The sequence below is a fragment of the Sciurus vulgaris genome (assembly GCF_902686455.1).
Source record: "Sciurus vulgaris genome assembly, chromosome: 11".
Lineage (NCBI taxonomy): Eukaryota > Metazoa > Chordata > Mammalia > Rodentia > Sciuridae > Sciurus > Sciurus vulgaris.
The window spans coordinates 20,276,592-20,291,050 of record NC_136472.1 but is presented as its reverse complement, the minus strand read 5'-3'; positions in this window follow the sequence as shown (position 1 = coordinate 20,291,050).

The following is a 14,459-nucleotide window of genomic DNA, read 5'->3' as shown; positions in this document are numbered from 1 at the left end:
TGCACAAAATTTTACAATAAGGAGATCTTAAATCTCCAACCACAATATTTGTGTGTTGGCTCTATTGAACTCTCAGGTAAGTGAAATGTATGGGAAATCTGTTGGGCCCATTTCCCAGATCCACCTTTAATACACCCAGCAATGTGGACTGGAGAATCAATCCCAGTATTTACTAATGATATTCATATGATGGGAGGTTTTACAGACACATCATGCCCATCTATGTGACTGGATTTAATTACACTGGATTCAATGGAGACTTCTCTATATGCTGGCCCCATGATAGACTCTCTGGTTGTCTACAGGTAACCTTTGAGGAGAAGACAGAATAAGGAATACTTAGACAAGTTAATTATACTGGCCCTTGAAACTTAAGATTCTGTGTTCAAACAGTTATTAGAATGGGACTTTCTTTTAAAAAGACACTCACTTCTATGAAATATCCACCAATATCTTACTGCCTTACTTGTTCTGCAATAGAGTCTGGCACCTTCCATAAATGTTAAAAACATACAAATGTCTTGCCAATAATACACAAAATTTCTAAAGATGTTGGACATCTTTTTGGATTGATCTTCAACAACTGACAAAAGACAGCTATATCAAAATATCTTCCTCTAGAAGATTCAAAGCTAGCAAGTCCTATTGCGGCAACATTGCCACTAAATATGTTTCACTTTCACTTCTTTCAAAGAATTTACAAGCAACCATGTTTAATCTAAATTTTTAATACAGTGGGAGATCTAAGAATTTAGGCAAATAATGGAGTTATTTAAACCTATTTTTCAGAACACATTATAAGATTAGATATAGAATCATTCTGATTTTTGAAACTCCATGAAATTTGGACTGTTCCGTTATTTGGAATTTACATTGCACTGCTGGTAACTATGTAATAAAGACAAAATTTGAATCCAACAAACTGATTGATATTGCACTAGAAAGATTAATAATAATTCACATATATATTCTAACAGATATTCCTTATTTGATGATAATTTTGGTCTTGTATATTTTAATGTATTCTTTTTGGTTTCTATCTGTTCTCACCTTCATTATATCTAGGGGTATAATTCCTTCTGTTAATATGCTATGGCCCCTGAAAGATAAGTATTAATAAAATGATTGAGATCAAATTATATGCTTTAATAGGTGTTATTACAAATATCAGTGATGAGATTTTTGCTCTCCAATTTAAACAAAGGCTTAAATACCACAATGACTGTAAGCATGTCTGTATTGCAACTAAATACTATACTTCCCAATGGGACTAAGAGATGATCAAGAATCATCTAATGAACATTTGACACAGCAATAATAATAACCTGGATCTTATTAAATCACATCACCACGTCCAGCATATTCAAAAAGCAAAATTTATCTCATGGACTCTGCATCTCTAGCTGATCAAATATTTCCTTAATTGAATGGTGCATTATTGGAATGATATGTTTGCTACTAATTCTTTTTTCTATCATGATAGTAGGTTTTTCATACCCTCAGAATCACACTTTGGGACCTCAAAGCAGATTTCAGAACCAAGATCTAGAAACTCAAAATAAGCATTCTCCTCTTAAAAAATATTAAAGGAGGAATATGTGGGGAGCAATCCATGCCTAGCAGAATCAGATTTGACTGATCCATGGGATACAGAGGTCTGACTCCCAGGAACTGAGAGACTCTTCCAGACTGCTAGGGAGTAGGTGGCCCTGTATGGGAGTGGATTACTGTGTGGGCATATGCTAGTTCCCTAAGCAAATGGTTTCCTTAACTCCACCCCATTCTGTTCCTCACAGAAGAAGCCTCTCCCAGTATTGGCCCTATTTACCTATAAATAAAGGAGATGTGGGCTACTTCATGTTGTTGGTCATTTCTGGTATGGCCCAATCCATTGCACCCCTTCCAATTGAAAAGAATATTGGCTCATGCGTGTATAAAAATTGCAGTTTTCTTGGGGTGAAAGATGATTCTTTCACTTTCGCATCAGTCATCTACTCTGAGTTGGCAATTCAATATCCTGATATGTGAATTAAAGAGAAGTGCATTTTATTCTTATGTGAATCTAGTAATCAATAAAAAAAGTAGATAGAAAAACTTCCTGTCGAACTGTTGGTCATTGTCATCAGTCACCCTTTAAAAAATATGAGTGTTAACAAAATTCCCAAAGCCTTCAGTATACAAATATACTCTATTTAAAGTGAAAACCTTTAAAAACATGTATTATTATAACTTTATGCAGAACTGGTGATCAAACCCAGGACCTTGTGAACCCTAGTTGAGCAGTCTACTGCTGAAAGAGTCTACTGGAACCAGAGGGTAAAAGATTGTTTGAAAATATTACATTTCAATTTTCTCAATGATTTTAATTTTGTGAGTCTTTGCACCCAGTGAAAATAATTTTATGAGAACTATTTTTAATAAAGTGATCATTCAAATATAGATACATCTTACATGTCATTCTCACAGTTAAATTTGGCTAATCTCAGGCTGTCATTTAGTTTCTGGGTTAAATATGAAAAAATCTAGAAAAAAATTAGGAAAAATTTAGAAAAAAATAGAAAAAATTTAGAAAAAAATAGAGAAAAATGTCAGTTTCCCCTAGCCCACTGACTGTAATGAAATGCCTATTGTGTGCTGAGAACAAAAGTCTAAATCTTCTATTTATTTCCTTAATCTTTCATGTTAGGTCCAAAGGAGAAGGGTACAATGTTGGTTTTCTTTCTCAGATCAGATATGGCAAAAAGTCAGTAAGATTAATTGATTTCTTTTTGAAAAATCCACAGGGATTTATATTAGGGTCTAAGCATCATCAGGACAAAGTGAACACATTGTAGCTGACCAGGAATTGTGTAACAAACGTGTAGTCATGCTAGAGAGATTTTCCTGTTCTGGAATATTTTTCTGACCACTCTCTGCTAAACTCTATCCACCAAGTTAGTTTGAAGGACACAAAGTAAAACAACATTAACTTGCCTTATAAGATATGGTAAAATCAAATGAATGAAAAATTTTGATGCAATAATGAAGAAGGATATACTTATAAGATTGTATGATTCAGTCTATACACACACATTTAACAGTGGAAATTTATCAGCAAGACCATTGTTTGGGGTAATTAGTAACATTTGCTAATGCAATGCTATTTTCACTTATTGCTATAATCTTTACTTACTGTTGCTTATTTTCATTAGTTAAAAATGGAAAGTGGAGACTTTAGCAAAGTATCACAGCAAAAGAAGGGTTATTAGATCTTATGAGGTAAGGAACATTTGGAGAATGAGACTTCCCAGGTGTGTTTATGAGGACCAGAATGTGTTGGGAGTAACTGAAGCATGGATGAGTAGAAGTTCTGGGAGGGCAGGTGGAAAGCAAGATGGTAGCATGAGGTTAAAGACTCGAAAGGCCATGGCAACTATCTCAACAACCAGAGTAATCATTGCATTATATTTATAAATCATAATATTTTTAAAGTGACTATTTTCTCTTTCTTGTTTTTTATTTTTGGTAACAGGGATTGAACTCAGTGGCACTCAAACACTGAGCCACATGGTCTGTCTTATTTTGTATTTTATTAAGGGACAGGGTCTCACTGAGGTGCTTAGCACCTCGATTTCTTTGAGTCTGACTTTGAAATTGTGATCTTTCTGCCTCATGCCACACTTACAGGAGTGTGCCACCATGCCTGGCCCTACTTTCCCTCTAATGTGATAGGAGGAAAGAAGAAAGAGAATGGAAAAGTGAAAAGAAGAGTGAACGGTGCCCACCAAAACATATCCCAACTGCATATGTTGGTTTTTATGACCTCGAACTAGTAGGAAAATTTATTTTTCAAAGTTTTTCTACTGTGACTGAAATTTGGCTAACAAGTTATTTATATTGATCTTCAGTTTGTTTCAGAAAGAATTTTCTTTCTCACTTCCGTTAATCTTTAATTTTATTTCTGAAATCTCAAATGTCCTTGCTCTTTTTATTTTCATATCTCAGGATCACCAATTTGTTCGAATCCAAAGACCTATTTCATTCTCATTTCCTCTCACTCTGAGTCCCATATGTTAAAGAAGGTATGTATTTTACTAATTTAATTTTTAAATTAATTAAAGTCTTTGAGACTGGTCATAACTAGATACTTATTCACCATAAGAAAAACTGTGTGATCCATAGTGCTTATATAATTTCAATTACTCAGCAAAGCAACTTCATGTTTTAAAACACTTATACAGCTGTAGTATATGTAAATAAATAAATGAAATTAGAAATTAATATTTTTGAACAATGAAATCAGCCTCATAGAAAGCCAATACTAAATATCATCATGAAAGCAAGCATTTCATTTGCTCATAGCACACAGCCAAATCATCTGTATGTTTTGCTGATATGGATCAGTAATCCTAAAATGGCAGAATTTTTATTATTTCTTTTTCACACATGAATCTCAAGAGACTTGTAAACTGACCACTATTGAGTGGTGGGTTGGGCTTGAGACTAATCTCTGAGGACTCACACTATGCACTGATCTTGAACGAGGGTCAAACTCTGGATTTATTTGCGTTTGTAAGAACCAGAATTAGAATGTGAATCTCTTTCATTATACTTAATTGACTTAATTTTACATTTTTCATTGTACAGTCCATCCTCCTTTATGTTAGCCCTGTTTGAAGAGCTGGGAAATGAACAATGTCAAAGGACTTCACACTTCAGGAGTGCAGTAATTATGACCAATTTCAATGTAAGACACATTTAGAAGGTGCATCGTTCTATATTTGTGCTATAAAATTCCAGTTGATTTAACATAAAGCTGAAAGGAATCCTTGCTCACATTTTCTTTGTACTCTAGTCGTCAGATTTGTGTCTATAACCATTATTTAAGAGAAGTCAGTAAAATAGGCAGCTAGATAAATAATGCAGGCCTGTGAGTAATTAGCATGAAGTAAATGGTACCAAGTAACTTCAGAGACATCACTTCAACATGAAAATGCTCCACAGAAAACAATAAAAGATGACTTCACTACCAGATATGTAGTTTTTAACAACCTGACTATATAAACAGTCTACTTATGACTGGCTTCAACTGTGACTGGCTATAGATGAGGTACTTTTTTAGAGATAATTTTGATGAATTAATATTCCAGTACTTCTCTCACAAAGGCAAATAAGTTTTCATGAAGATTGATAAGTCAACTCTCAACTTTATATGGATATTAGCCTAGAAAATGTGTGAATCCAAATGGAGGTCTAGATCTCTTTTATCAACACAAGGACTAAAGCTTTGCTTTAAAAGTTTTGCTATGAGCTGAATGAAGTAATAGGGTGTTCAGAACCCAGAAAAATTGCCCAGGAGGCCACATGTTTTAGTTAGCTTATAGTCACTGTGACCAAGAACAACTTTGAGGATGAATGTAGGGAACATTCCTCTAGCTTATCTAACAGTAGTCGCTGACACCATGGTCTAAATAAGCCAAACAGTCTGGATGGAGAAACTGAGGAAATGGTAAAGACTCGTCATGGACTGAAGGCCTTTTGCAGTTGCTGAGGTTGAGTTATGAGCTGAGGGAAGGCCTCACTCATCAAGCATCCCAGCAAGATGTGATGTGAGCTCGCCTGTGCTGCCTTTGTCTCAGACTTGTTGCTGGGCAGAATCACTTAGGCATACTTGGTTTGTTTACATTAGTTCAATGTATAGCTTACCTACAGGTTGATTCTGTTATGTTTTAACAAGAGTGTTAACCTGATTGGATGATGTGCCTATATATGTCTTCTACAATACTAAGTAAAATTAGATCTGTGCCTTCCGAGCCTGGTATCCAATGTCTGAACTGGAGTAGACATCGTTGTCGCTCCCTCTCAGCAGACCCCCTCCTCCAAACATCTACAGATGAAAAGTTTATTCTAGTTTACTCATTCAGAGGTTCTGTCTTTAAGTCTGAGATGAGGCACAATATCATGATGGAAGAGCATGGATGAGGAAAGCAGCTCAGTACATGGCAACCATGAAGCAAAGATAGAAAGAACTCTAACAACAGGGACAAAGTAGAAACCCCAAAGTAATAATTCCAGTGACCTACTTCCTCTAATCACACCCTACCTGTCTATAGTTACTACAGGTTAATTGATCAATGAATTAATTCACTGATTAGCTTCCATCTCTCATGATATGATCAATCTATCTCTGAAAATTCTTGGATTGTCTCCCACATGAATTGTTGGGAACAGCTCATATCTAAAACATAACACCATATCTCTGGAAACTTAGTAGTAGTTCTGTGATTTAACAATGATGAAGATGGAATTCTGATCAGTGGGAACATGTAGATTGTTGGATAAATTCTGGAAGGAAACATTGTTAGCTCCTTTTCCTGTACCTCACTTCTCCTTGGCTATGTCTCCCTCCATCTCTCTTTTTCTAATTCTTGATTTAAATTTATGGGAAAAAATCACCCCATTGTTCTCAAATTGTGCAAAATAATATGATTTCTTATATTAACTGTACTACTTCATAGTCACAATATTGTTTACATGTTATGTCACAATTTCTCCTACAGAAACAAGTAGCAAATAATAAAGGATTAAACAAAGCAAGGCAGGGAATATCAAGAAGATGATAAGAATGTTATTTAGTGAGAACCATGGTCACAGAAAGTACAGATAGAGTCTAATAGCTGAATAATATTTTTAAAATATCATCCTAACATGGAATGTGATTTATGTCAGGTGATTCTTCTGTGTCAGGAAACACAGGTTAAATTTCAATTAGCATAAAATAACATTCAAGTTTATAAACTATTTAAATTGTGGTTCATGGATCTCAATTTTCTCATGAATTAATTGAATTCTGCATTTTTGTAAAGTGTGAATAGCCATAATAATAGATAGGAATCAGTTTTAAAAATTGAAAAATAGCAAAATGTAGCTGAGAATTTTTCTGCAGGGCCTTGAGGAGGTATGTCCAAGTTTTATCACAAAATTATTTTATATACTATGTTCCTTTCCATTAATTATGTCTGCCATATCTTCTCCCCCCAAAAAATAAAAAATAAAAAGGAAAAATTTCCTTCAGTCTCATCTCTAAATTTCATTCTGTTTTTAAAATCATTGGGTTACAAGAGCAGTTTCTGAGAGGAAAAGTAATGTTTTAAATAATGTACACCTCTTCACATGTATTATAGGAAATATTTCTTTTTAATAAGAACCTCTTGCTATTTCCATCTTAGAACAGTACATGGTTTACATGTGGGCTGATGGATGGATAATTAATCATAGGACTCTATTTCCATATTTTCAAGAAGTACAAACATTTGGCCTGAATTCTGCAAGAGGAAGTATATTATGTGTCCTAATACCCAGTGCTCTATTCCTGAATATGATAAGAAATCAGAATCTCCAGATAGAAATCCAAGAGCAGTAAGAGAAGAAAACAGAAAAAAAAAATACAAAACCAAAACAAAACAAAAAAAACCATCTAATTACTTGGAACAAAAGTTTTGCATATACTTGAACAAGTGAAAAACCACACAGAATTGTGTTTTGGCACATCATGCTTCTAGAAAATTTCCAACAGGTGGATGACCTATGTTGCAAGCCTCTTAAAGTCCAGATGGAAATCCAGGAGGAAACTTTTGCTTCTCTCTTTTTCTTTGTTTCTGAGACCTTAGTGAACATAGCTCTTGAGTAGCAGTGAGGACATTTTCTACTGTCACTGTCAGAGAGGCTCTTCCTCTGTCTCTTAGGTGCAGAGCAAAAATTGGGTATAGACATCATAGTTTGAGGCCCACAGAGGAACCATTTATCATGGAGAACAGGAGATTGGACATCAGCAAAATATTCAAGCAAATGACACATGGTAAGATTTAGAGTTTAACTTTTTGGATTTTCATGGATGATTATAAATTGTGATGCAGTGCCTAAAACAGGGTTGTGTGGATGTGCCAAGTTCAGTGCACAGAATGCCTCTGTTAGCAACTCTGCACTTGGCATAATGCATGACATTTATAAACTCTGAGTTCTCATATTTAATGAGGATTAAAACATTAGCAAGGTCAAGGAATGTGAAATTGAATAAAAATGATACATGTTAAGAACACAGTATAGAGTTGATTCAGAATAAGTGTCCAATGAGGGGCAGGTCTTAGAATGCATTGTTTTCGGCTTGGTGCAGTAATGACATTAAATCTAATGAAATATGACCCATGTTCAACTTTTCATCATCAAGGTAAACTTAAACACTCAAAACACATCAAATTCATGTCTTTTTTCTGTGTGTATAAAAGGAAGAATTTATAATTCATTCAGTACTCCAAAAAATGAATATGGAATCGTATTCCAAATATGTAGATATTTACTCATACTTCTTAATTAATTTTTTTCATTGTGTATTTGAATAGACACATGATGATTGTATATATATTTGGGAACAGTTTGATCAGATCAAAGTAATTGCTATTGTCTGTCACCTGAAACATTTATCTTTTCTTTGACTTGGAGAATTAAAAATCACCTCTACCAGCTTTTCAGAAGCAACAATGAATTGGTTTCAAACCTGGTGACTCCACTGTGCTGCAGGATTATTCTCCTTGTCTAGCAGCACCACGCTCCCAATTAACCATGCCCTTACTATCTTCCCACTCCTCTTCTCCCAGGCTTTAAGAACCACAATTTTACACTGTTTCATTGAGACCTATTTATTTAGCATCTACATAAAGTGAGAGCAAATGCCATCTTTCTGTATGACTTATTTCAAGAGCATATTATTATGCTCACTCTATGACAGTATGTTTTTCTAATAGTATTCTCATTCATCATTTGCAGGCTAAACATTCCCCCCATTATGGTATTTTAGATTAAAGTGATCTTTTCAGATGCTTTAGAAAGAATAATGACATATTAATATGATAAACACCTAAGTCTTCACGATCCAAGATGGCGGAACAGAGGGTGACTGCATCTCCTGTCTCTCCAGAACCCAGGATTCAAGAAGGAGAGGCATTGAGAGACTCAGATGGGGTGAGTCTCCCTCACTGGGTGAACCTCAGCCCAGGTGGCAGGCCTGGACAGGGGTGGCTTCTCAGAGCAGGGCAGGGCAGCTAGAGTCTTCCCCAGGTAGCCCAGCTTCCTCCAGCAGTGGGCACCTTCCACACGGCCAGCTTCCTGGAGCAGGCCCCACAGTGAGAGCCTTTCTTTACAGAACCAGCTCAAGTACTGGAGCCCATGGTGAGCTCTGGCCCACAGGCAGATTCAAGGACCAGGTCAGGGGCAGCCAGGGACTTCACCTAGCAGCCCTGCTCCCTCTGGTGGCAGGCTCCTTTCATGGCCAGCTTCTCAAGCAGACTGCCCAGTGAGAGCCTTTCCGCACAGAGCCAGCTCCAAGCCCTGGAACCAGTAGTGGGCTAGGGGCAGCTTTCTTCAGAAGCACTGCATTATCAAGTTCTTCCAAGACTTCAGGCTACTGAAGGCTGGGAGGTGAAATACTGAAAATTTACAGGAACACTATAAGCCAATAGAGGAAATCTACATTATCTCAGAGTCCCACTGACATCTGACCAATATGAGAAAACAAGGGAAGAAAATTTCCCAAACAAAAATCAGGGAAGCAAACGAGGAGATGAAAGAGCAAATGGAGGCTTGAAGGAGGAGATGAAAGAGCAAATGCAGGCATTAAATGATTGTATCAATCAACAATTAAAAGAGCAAATACGGGAAGTAAGAGATCATTTCAATAGAGAGTTAGAGATACTGAAAAAAAAAAAACAGAAATCCTTGAAATAAAGGAAACATTAAACCAAGTTAAAAAATCCATCGAAAGCATAACCAATAGGATAGAACACCTGGAAGACAGAAACTCACACACTGAGGAAAAAATATTTCATCTTGAAAACAAGTTGACCAAATAGAGAACATGGTAAGAAATCATGAACAGAATGTACAAGAATTATGGGATATCATGAAAAGGCCAAATTTAAGAATTAATGGGATTGAAGAAGGCTTAGAGACACAAACCAAAGGAATGAACAATCTATTCAATGAAATAATATCAGAAAATCCCCAAATCTGAAGAATGAAATGGAAAACCAAGTACAAGTGGCTAATAGGACTCCAAATATACAAAATTACAACAGACCTACACCAAGGCACATTATTATGAAAATACCTAACATACAAAATAAAGACAGAATTTTAAAGGCCGCAAGAGAAAAGAATCAAATTACATTCAGGGGGAAAATAATAAGAATATCAGCAGATTTTTCAATCCAGACCCTAAAAGCTAGAAGGGCCTGGAATAACATTTACTAAACCCTGAAAGAAAACAGATGCCAACCAAGAATCTTATACCCAGCAAAACTTACTTTCAGATTTGACGATGAAATAAGATCCTTCCATGATAAACGAAAGCTAAAGGAATTTACAAAAAGAAAGCTGGCAATACAGAACATTCTCAGCAAAATATTCCCTGAGGAAGATATGAAAAACGATGCAAATCAACAATCAGAGGAACTAGCCTAAAGGAATAGCCAAATAAACCAAATCATGTCAAAAAACAAAAATGAGTCACATGACTTGGAATACAAATCATATCACAATAATAACCCTGAATGTTAATGGACTGAACTCATCAATCAAAAGACATAGACTGGCAGATTGGATTAAAAAGAAAAATCCTACAATATGCTGCCTGCAAGAGACTCATCTCATAGAAAGAGATACCCATAGATTAAAGGTGAAAGGATGGGAAAAACATACCATGCACGTGGACAGAGCAAAAAAGCTGGAGTATCAATCCTCATTTCAGATAATGTGGACTTCAAGCCAAAACTAGTCAGAAAGGATAAAGAAGGACATTGTATATTGCTTCAGGGAAGCATAAATCAGCAAGACATAACAATCATGAATATCTATGCCCCAAACAGGGGCTCATCCATGTACATCAAACAAATCCTTCTTAATGCCAGAAATCAAATAGACAGAACACAATAATACTAGGTGATTTTAAGACACCTCTCTCACCACTGAATAGATCCTCCAAACAAAAATTGAATAAAGAAACCATAGATTTCAATAACACATTCAACAATTTAGACTTATCCAACATATATAGAATATACCATCCAACAAAGAACTAATACACTTCCCAGCAGTGCATGGATCCCTCTCTAAATTAAACCATATATTATGCCACAAAGCTACTGTTAGCAAATACAAGAAGATAGATATACTACCTTGTATTCTATCAGATCATAATGGATTGAAATTAGAAATAAATGACAGAATAAAAAACAGGAACTTCTCTAATACCCGGAGAATAAATAATATGCTATTATATGATGAATGGATAACAGAAGAGATCAGGAAGGAAATAAAAAAATTCTTAGAAGTAAACGAGAACAAAGAAACATCATATCAAAATCTCTAGGACACTATGAAAGCATTACATAGAGGAAGATTTATTTCATGGGGTGCATTCAACAAAGAAGCAGAAATCAACAATTAAATGACTTAACACTACAGCTCAAAGCCCTAGAAAAAGAACAGGAGACCAACACCAAAAGTAGTAGAAGACAGGAAATAGTTAAAATCAGAGCCAAAATCAATGAAATTGAAACAAAAGAAACAATCAGAAAAATTAACAAAATAAATAGTTGGTTTTTGAAAAAATAAACAAAATTGATAAACCCTTAGCCACACTAACAAAGAGAAAGAGGGAGAAAACTCAAATTACTAAAATTCGGAATGAACAAGGAAATATCACAACAGACACGAGTGAAATACAAAACATAATTAGAAGCTATTTTGAAAATCTATACTCCAAAAAAACAGAACCCTCGAAGCAATCAACAATTTTCTACAGACATGTAAATTACCTAAACTGAATGAGGAGGATATACACAACTTAAATAAATCAATATCAAGCAATGAAATAGAAAAGGTCATCAAAAGCGTACCAACAAAGAAAAGTTTGGGACCACATGGTTTCTCAGCTGAGTTCTACAAAACTTGTAAAGAAGAGCTCATTCCAATACTCCTCACAGTGTTCCATGAAATAGAAGAGGAGGGAACCCTCCCAAACTCATTCTATGAAGCCAATATCACCCTGATACCTAAACCAGACAGAGATACACGTAGGAAAGAAAATTTCAGACCAATATCCTTAATGAGCATCTATGCAAAAATTCTCAACAAAATTTTAGCAAATCGCATACAAAAATATATTAAAAAGATAGTGCACCACGATCAAGTGGGTTTTATCCCAGGGATGCAAGGTTGGTTCAACATCAGGAAATCAATAAATGTCATTCACCATATCAACAGACTTAAATTTAAGAATCACATGATTATGTCAATAGATGCAGAAAAAGCATTCGATAAAATACAGCATCCCTTCATGCTCAAAACACTAGAAAAAAATTGTGGTAGTGGGAACATTTCTTAACATTGTAAAGGCCATCTATGCTAAACCCATGGCCAATATCATTCTAAATGGTGAAAAACTGAAAGCATTCCCCCTAAAAACTGGAACAAGGCAGGGATGCCCTCTTTCACCACTTCTATTCAACATCGTTCTTGAGACTCTAGCCAGAGCAATTAGACAAACCAAAGAAATTAAAGGGATTGGAAATGAAAAAGAGTATTCAAATATCCCTGATTGTTGATGACATGATTATATATTTAGAGGAATATGGAAATTCCACCAGAAAACTTGTAAAACTCATAAATGAATTCAGTAAAGTAGCAGGTTACAGATCAATGCTCATAAATCCAATTCATTTTTTACATAAGTGATGATTCTTCAGAAAGAGAAGGTAGGAAAACTACCCCGTTCAAAATAGCATTGAAAAAAATAAAATACTTGGGAATCAATCTCACAAAAGAGGTGAAAGTCCTCTACAATGAGAACTACAGAACTCTAAAGAAAGAAATTAAAGAAAACCTTAGAAGATGGAAAGATCTCCCATGTTCTTGTTCTTGGATAGGCAGAACTAACATTGTCAAAATGGCCATACTACCTAAAGTGCTATACAGATTCAATGCAATTCCAATTTAAATCCCAATGATGTACGATATAGAAATAGAGCAAGCAATTATGAAATTCATCTGGAAGAATAAGAAACCCAGAATAGCTAAAGCAATCCTGAGTAGAAAGAGCAAAGCAGGTAGTATCGCAATACCAGATATTCAACTCTATTACAAAGCAACAGTAACAAAAACGGCATGGTATTGGTACCAAAATAGACAGGTAGATCAATGGTACAGAATAGAGGACATGGACACAAACCCAAATAAATACAATTTTCTCATACTAGACAAAGGGGCCAAAAATATGCAATGGAGAAAAGATAGCCTCTTTGACAAATGGTGCTGGGAAAACTGGAAATCCATATGCAACAGAATGAAATTAAACCCCTATCTCTCACCCTGCACAAAACTCAACTCAAAATTGATCAAGGACCTCGGAATCAGACCAGAGACCTGGCATCTTATAGAAGAAAAAGTAGGTCCAAACCTTCAACTTGTTGGCTTAGGATCAGACTTCCTTAACAGGACTCCCATAGCACAAGAAATGAAAGCTAGAATCAACCACTGGGATAGATTCAAACTAAAAAGCTTTCTCTCAGCAAGGGAAACTATCAGTAATGTGAAGAGAGAGCCTGCAGAGTGGGAGAATATCTTTGCCACTCATACTCAGATAGAGCACTAATTTCCAGAATATATAAAGAACTCAGAAAACTCTACACCAAGAATACAAATAATCCAATCAACAAATGGGCTAAGAAAATGAACAGACACTTCACAGAAGAAGATCTACAAACAATCAACAGATATATGATAAAATGTTTAACATCTCTAGTAATAAGAGAAATGCAAATCAAAACTACCCTAAGATTCCATGTCATCTCAATTAGAATGGCGATTATCAAGAACACACGCAACAATAGGTGTTGGCGAGGATGTGGGGAAAAAGGTACACTCATACATTGCTGGTGGCGTTGCACATTAGTGCAGCCATTCTGGCAAGCTGTATGGAGATTTCTCAGAAAGCTTGGAATGAAACCACCATTTGACCCAGCTATCCCACTCCTTGGCCTATACCCAAAGGACTTAAAATCATCATACTACAGAGATACAGCCACATCAATATTCATTGCTGCTCAATTCACCATAGCCAGATGTGGAACGAACCTAGATGTCCTTCAATTGATGAATGGATAAATAAACTGTGGCATATATATATATATATATATATATATATATATACACACACACAATGGAATGTAAATATACATATATATATTTATATATATATATATAATGGAATATTACTCCACCATAAAGAATGGTAAAATTATGGCATTTGTAGGCAAATGGATGAAATTGGGGAATATCATGCTAAGTGAGATAAACCAATCTCAAAAAACTAAAGGACAAATGATCTCGCTGATAAGCGAATGAGGACATATAATGTGGGGTGGGAT